Below are 8174 nucleotides of genomic sequence, written 5' to 3' on the forward strand. Positions count from 1 at the left end.
TAATATCTAACTGGTCATAGTTTCTCCATTGGTTATTAACTTCATGGTTTGCACATCGCCACCTAAAATGAAATCCCACATATATGTGACTCTCACAAGTATATTGATAGCCCTGGATATCGCATCTATGGAAGACAGACTAGCTAGTCGCCGAGGCGCTTCCATGTGCATGCTTTGCTTGCCTTAACTTGGGCATCATTAGTTATCGAAAAAGGCACCTGTCCCACTTTAAATATAAAGCCACGACCAAACATACAACCATCCGCGAACAACACCCCACCACACACACACACACACACACACACACACACACACACACACACACACACACACAACACCCCTCAGCCGCCATGCTACGTTGAACACCAACACCCACACACACACCTGAGACTCGTGCTCCACCGACTCCCACCGCCAGGTCCACCGCCTTGGATCCATACGACTCTGCCACCAGGGCACCATCATTTCCGCTGCACTTGTGGAGTAAAGCTTCGTAATATCTTGCAATCCAATTTCTTGGAGGAAAGCTGGTGACGTAGAGCTTTAACTGGCGGTGAGGTGAGCTAAGCCCAGGAAAGAAAAAGCGCATGGTACATTTCTTGTCTAAATTCATGACTACTGATTCGACTTTGGCTTCTTCCTCCTCTTCTCTCCACGCCCATTCTTCCTGTGGAGCATATAAACAAATGCAATGTATGTCAGTAGGTTGTCATAACACATCATTCTCTCTGCAGCCATTCGACTTTGTCTTCTCTCTCGTCTTCTCTCTATAAAATTTTCCTATGCAATTCAAACATCCATGCAATTTTGTAGTATGGAACATGGCATGATACTATTGCTGAATTTTATAAATCATGTGAATCAAAGAGGCTTTAAATAGATATGGGCTCCCTCATTTTATAATAATTCAAACAACATATTTTTCGGATTCTAAACATGTGCCTTTTTTTTCAACGGCAATGGGTGCAAGATAAGGCTGCATATATATTTTCTCTTGGCTTCTGCTACTTCTTGAGCTTGTGTTGGTTTTTCCCTTGGAGAGGAAAGAGTGATGCAGCAAACTAGAGATAAGTATTTCCCTCAGTTTGAGAACCAAGGTATCAATCCAGTAGGAGACAACGCCCAAATCACCGAATACCTGCACAAACAATCAAACAAACTTGCATCCAACGCGATAAAGGGGTTATCAATCCCTTCACAGTTACTTGCAAAAGTGAGATCTGATAGAGATAGATAAACGATAAAGTAAATATTTTTGGTATTTTTGGTTTATAGATCGGAAAGTAAAAGATTACAAGAATAGTATATCGGAAACTTATATGATGGAAAATAGACCCCGGGGCCATATGTTTCACTAGAGGCTTCCCTCAAGATAGCAAATAATACGGTGGGTGAAAAATTACCACCGAGCAATTGATAGAAAAGCGCAAAGTTATGACGATATCTAAGGCAATGATCATGAATATATGCATCACGTCCGTGTCAAGTAGACTGACTCCTGCCTGCATCTACTACTATTACTTCACACATCGACCGCTATCCAGCATGCATCTAGAGTATTAAGTTCATAAAGAACGGAGTAACGCATTAAGTAAGATGACGTGATGTAGAGGAATTAACTCAAGCAATATGATGAAAACCCCATCTTTTTATCCTCGATGGCAACAATACAATACATGCCTTGCTGCCCCTACTGGCATTGGGAAATGACATTGCAAGATTGAAACCAAAGCTAAGCACTTCTCCCATTGCAATAAAAACCAATCTAGTTGGCCAAACCAAATCGATAGTTCGAAGAGAATTACAAAGATGTCAAATCATGCATATAAGAATTCAGAGAAAATTCAAATAATATTCATAGATAAGATGATCATAAATCCACAATTCATCGGATCTCGGCAAACACACCGCAAAAAAGTATTACATCGAATAGATCTCCAAGAACATTGAGGAGAACATGGTATTGAGAATCAAAGAGAGAGAAGAAGCCATCTAGCTACTAACTATGGACCCGTAGGTCTGTGGTAAACTACTCACGCTTCAGCAGAAGGGCAATGGTGTTGATGTAGAAGCCCTTCGTGATCGAATCCCCCTCCGGTAAGACCCCGGAAAAGGCTCCTAGATGGGATCTCATGGGTACAGAAGGTTGCGGCGACGGAAAAGTGTTTTCGTGGATGCCCCTGTTGATTCGAGGATATATGAGAATATATAGGCGAAAGAATTAGGTCATGAGGTGCACGAGGGGCCCACAAGGGTGGGGAGGCGCGCCCTACCCCCCCTGGGCGCGCCCTCCGTTCTTGTGGCTGCCTCGTGGATCCTCCGACTTCATCTCCAAGTCTCCTAGTTGTCTTCGTGTCGAAGAAAAATCATCGCAAAGGTTTTATTCCGTTTGGACTCCGTTTGGTATTCCTTTTCTGCGAAACTTAAAATAGAAAAAAAAATAGGAACTAGCACTGGGATCTAGGTTAATAGTTAGTCCCAAAATAATATAAAATAGCATATTAATGCATCCAAAACAGATAATATAATAGCATGGAACAATCAAAAATTATAGATACGTTGGAGACGTATCAGCTTCCGTGTAGTTGGTCTGTCCTGCAGAGTGTTTCCTTGTTGTTGTTGTTGTTGTTCATATTGAATTCCTGCTCCAACCAACTCATCCAAAAGTCCGAACTATGGGAGAGGGTCGAACATTATACTCCAAAACTCCCCTCACGTCTATGCTCCTTTGGAGTTTATGACCTGGGCAACGGAAGCGGGGGCAGGCCGCAATTATTTTATTGCATTAACTAGATTTTGAACCTTGAATCTCTTGGTTGCAAATTTAAGCACCTAACCAGTTCACCCATTAGTTCGAACTGTTTTAGTCCTTAGACATGGGATTTATGCAGGCCATAGAATCTTTTTTTAATACTGCATTGGCATGGTCTTTTATTTAGTCCTTAGACATGGGATTTATGTAGGCTGCAAAATCTTTTTTTAATGCTGTGTTGGCAGGGTCTTGAACTCAAGACCACTTTTTTTAATACTGCACTGGCAGGATCTTGACAACAGAAGCGGGTATGACCGCAATTATTTATTGCATTTACTAGGTTCTGAACCCTGAACCTCTTGGTTGCAAGTTTATGCACTAAACCAGTTCATCCAACAGTTTGAACTGATGGAGAGAGACAAGTAATATATTTCAATAGTTCAACCTAAGCAACTTTGTTGTCATCGCGGGTGCCTCTGTACTCATTTGGAGGACTGACCAATGTTGTATCATGCTCCTGGACTTTGATGTTTTTGCTTTGGGTACCATGCTTGTCATTTATCTGTAGTGTTAAGTACACATGATGAGAAAATGGGGAGTACTATTTTCCAAATTGTAAGTTTTTCGAATAGCAACTTAGTATTATCTAGAGGCCAAAGCCATCATATATACAAGTACAGAAGGGAGGCCAAAGACCAAGTACAGAAAACCAAAAGGCATCATAAATATAACTATAACACCCCCCTCAAACTCATGATGGATCCACAACAGTGAGTTTGTAGAGGTAAAATCTGTGTTGCGCTCTAGCTTGGGCCTTCATGAAGAAGTCCGCCAGTTGTAACTCGGAAGACACATACTGAAGAGCAATAACATGGTCTTGCACACCAGCGTGAACAAACAAAGCATCAACACCAATGTGCTTGGTAAGCTCATGCTTCATGGGGTCCTGCGCAATACCGATAGCACTTGTACTACCTGACAAGAGTGTAGTAGGTGTTGTAATAGAAACACCAAAATCCTCGAGCAACCAACGTAACCAAGTTACCTTTGCCGTGAGAATAGCCATAGCTCGCAACCCAGACTAGACACTAGATAGGGAAACCGTAATCTATTTCTTAGTCTTCTAGGTAATGAGAGAACCACCAAGAAACACACAGTAAGAAGAAAGTGAACGATGATCCAAAGGATCACTAGCCCAGGTAGCATCCGAATAGGCCTGGACCTGTAATGAGCTGGAATGAGGAAAGCAGAGATGGTGAGAGATCATGCCATGAAGATATCGTAGAACACGAATAAGGTGACTATAGTGAACCGAAGCGGGAGAAAAAACATACTAACTCTGGATATATACAAGATAAGAGATATCTGGACGAGTGACAACGAGATAGATAAGACTCCCAACAAGATGATGATAATGAGTCGGAGCAGACAAGGGCTCACCATCAGAAGCACGAAGGTGAACATTAAGCTCCATAGAAGTCTCAATAGTGTGCTCATCACTAAGAGTCGCACAAGCAAGAAGATCCTGGATATGCTTTTTTTGGGAAATAAAAAATCCATTAGAGGTGGAGGAAACATCAATCCCAAGAAAGTAACAAAGAGTGTTGGGGATATAACTACTGAGTATAAACTGCCTAGAAGGGGCCGGGTTATGCTCATAAGTGATCGTCTACATTGAAGCCCATGAAGACGAAGACTATGGCACTTTACTACAGAAGCTTAGAGGCCCAGAGCCTAATGGCGGATTAGGGCCCATGTATGTAAACCGCCTTGAGATGTGTAACTTGTGTTGTAAGTTAGGGAAAGGAAGAACCGAGCCGGACACTTGTACGAGCCGGCCTCGGGATTCTGTAGACCGGCCGAGCGTCAACCTATGTATACAAAGGGACGACCCGGCGGCGGTTCAGGGACAAGAAATAACAACTCGAGAACTAGGCAAAGCGTATTTGCTTCCTGATTATCGAGACCCCATCAATTCCACCACAACTGGATCATAGACTTTTACCTTCACCACAAGGGGCCGAACCAGTATAAACTCCCTGTGTCCTTTGTCCAGTTTAACCCCTCTAAGCTAACCTAGTCGCGATGGCTCCACGACTAAGTCCTTTCACTAGGACATCTGACGTGATAATTCCATGATAGTTGGCGCCCACCGTGGGGCTATCGCACGATTGTTTCAAGTTCTTGGAGGGCAAGTTCGAAGGGCTCAAGGGATATGCAGTGGGCCGGATGACTAAGATTCGTTGCGGCAAGCTCTACATCGACGATGCAGGCTGGGGCCCCGACGCCGGCTCAATCGAGTATGGGTACCGGGTCCCCTTTGGAGGAATTCACGTCTTCATCGGCAAGATCGGCGAACCTGGCCCTGAGCCGGACATCTGCACCGACCTTGTCGAGACGGCTCAGTGTGCGAGCCCTGCCCAAGTTCAGCCCGCCATGAAGCGTGCGTTCGTAGGATTCATCCATGGTACCGAATCTGAACCGGTATCCGATGGTGAGACAACCGTCTATTCCGATGGCGAGTCATCCACCGGTTAGACCGACTCTTTGTATCAAGTGCAGGATGGCCCGTTCGGGGGTTGTTCTGTTGGCGGCAGTATTCCGGACCCCTTCGAACCGCCAAACCGGGTTGCAATCTTCATGGCTGGCACACAGCTCACGCCTCAATCTTCAACAGCGGCGGCGATGATTTCCGGATCGGTAGCCAGGGCAGGAGGCCCCGCGCGCCTGCAGGCTCAAGTCTTGTCCGGTTCGCTGGACGCTTTAGCAACATTGTTGACTATGGAGGTTAATCCGGATAATCGGGATGATCATAATGCGGAGGTCAGAAAGTTGCGGGATCAGATAGCTCAGGCTAAGGAGGACATGGTTGCTGAGGAGACCAGGATGGCCGAGGAGTGGGCCGCTTTGAATGCTCAAGCTCAGCGAGTTCATGCAGAGTCTTATCGGCTTATGTTGGATCAGAATGCTTCAAACAAGGTGATGAGAAGGAGGCACCAGTCTCGTCTGCCACCGGTATACGAAGCAAGGAATCACTTTAATACGCCAGGAGCGGGCACCAGTAACTCGCCTGTGGTGAACCGGGTTGAAGCACCCAGGACAGGAGCACTGGATCAGCCGTGCACGATGAACCCGCCTCAGCAGAACCATGATCCGCCATAGTACGTGCCAACGCCACTAGGTCACTTTCCTACCCCTTTGGATAATATGATTGCTGCGGCGTCAAGATTGGCCGCTATTCCAATGGAAGGTGATTCCCCCGCGGTGGTTGAGACACGACGGGCTAGAGATTTACTCCAGACATCAATGGTTCAACAACAGGCTTATTCATACAGTCGGGATAGGATTCACTCTACCCCCCTCCCAAGCCGGAGTTACAACAAGCATGTTGAAGAGCCAGCTGTGTCAATCAGTGGATTGAACCATAATCCGCCACGGAGGCCTAACCCGGCAAGGGGAAGGAATGAAGCACAAGATGTAGTGGACCAAGGACGAGCGCGCCGAGGAGCCGGATTGACTGTGCAGGACGTGGAGCGTCAGCTTATGCCGGTTCGTGCAACTACTATAGTGGAGCCGGGAATTGCTTTTACCACTTTGGGGGTACCATGTCTCACACCGGCCCTGCGCAATGTACGTTTGCCTAAGGACTTCAAGGGTCCTTGGAAGGTGCCCAATTACATTGCTGATTTACACGCCGAGTCGTGGGTTGAAAGTTATGAGATGGCAATGAAGATGCTGGATGTGGATGGAGCGGCATGTGCTAAGTACTTCACTATGATGTTAGAAGGAACAGCTCACACTTGGATAAAGAGTTTACCACCTAATTCTATTAGGTCATGGGATGAGTTGAAGTCCCGGTTTATCAGCAATTTCAAGGATACATGCAAGCAGCCGATGTCAATTGTGGATCTGACCGCTTGTGTTCAAGGAGAGAACAAATCAACCACCCATTGGGTGCGCCAGGTTCCAGAGATTCTACATTCATCAGACCGCGTCAATGCAGATTCGGCAATTTTAACATTGGAGGGCAATTGCAAGTTTAAGCCTTTGAAATTGAAATTGGGACGACTCAAGTGTCACTGCAATGATATGGGAACACTTATGGGGGCTCTGGTTAATTAGTATGCTGACTCTGATAGTACCAAGGATCCCGAGTCTGATGAAGAAAAGCCGGGGAAGGGAAAGAAGAGCTGCAACACCAAGGGGCAGCAGCCTAATCCGGCGGGCCACGGCAACAATGGTAAGCGTAAAGCAGACAACTCAGATTTTGTGGCTAACACCAATGTGCAGGGTAATGCTCAGCGTCGTAAGGGTAAACCGCCCCAGCGGGGTGGAGGTATGAATCTGGAGCACCTGTTGAACCAGCCTTGCCCAAAGCACGAGACGAAGGAGATTCCAGCCACACACCTCTCGAAGGATTGCTTCATTATGCGAGAGTTCAAAAACTCTTATCTTTTCCGATATGATCGGGGTCCACCTGGCGGTTCAGGGCCTGGATCTCATGGGCCGGGTTACGATGGTGGCGGTTCAAGCTCATGATTCTAGGGCAATCAGGGCAATCAGAACAACCAGGGTGGTTATAATCAGCAGAATAATCAGGGGAATCAGCAACAGTCGGGTTATCAGAGTCACCCGAAGCAGTTGAATAGTGGGCTATATCATGTTTTCACCACTAGCTTGTGCAAGCGTGATCAGAAGCTTCACAAAAGGGCAGTTAACGCTGTTGAACCGGTAGTTCCCCGTTACTTACGTTGGTCTGAGCAACCCATTGTATGGAGCAGAGAGGATCATCCGCCCCGGGTTGATAATCCGGGTCACCTGGCTTTGGTGGTGGCGCCTCAGGTTGGGGGTTATAAATTCACCAAGGTGCTCATGGATGGAGGGAGCAGTATCAACATTCTGTATTATGAAACCTTCCGTCGCATGGGATTGACGGATAAGAATCTTAAACCGTCAAACACTGTTTTTCACGGGGTAGTACCAGGTAAATCAGCGTACCCAGTTGGTAAGATAAATCTGGAGGTTGTATTTGGAGATGACCGTGATTCCAGGTCAGAAACCTTAACCTTTGAGGTGGTGAAAATCCAGAGCCCATATCATGCCCTGTTTGGTCGACCAGCTTGTGCGAGGTTCATGGCAAGGCCCTGTTATGTTTATCTATAGCTCAAAATGCCGGGTCATAAGGGGCCATTACGGTACATGGGAGTCGTAAGATTGCTTTGGACTGTGAAGAGTGTGATGCGGCTTATGCTGAATCGGTTTATGCGACAGAAGAGTTGAAGTTCTACAAGGACAATGTTGATCCGGCAGATATGACTCCTCTAAAGAAGCCCACCACAGAGCATGACCCGACCCTGAAGTTTAAACCGGCTGATGAGACTAAGCTGTTTGATTTTGTTCCTGGCGATTCATCCAAGCAGTT

The sequence above is a fragment of the Triticum dicoccoides genome, chromosome 1B (assembly GCF_002162155.2).
Source record: "Triticum dicoccoides isolate Atlit2015 ecotype Zavitan chromosome 1B, WEW_v2.0, whole genome shotgun sequence".
NCBI lineage: Eukaryota > Viridiplantae > Streptophyta > Magnoliopsida > Poales > Poaceae > Triticum > Triticum dicoccoides.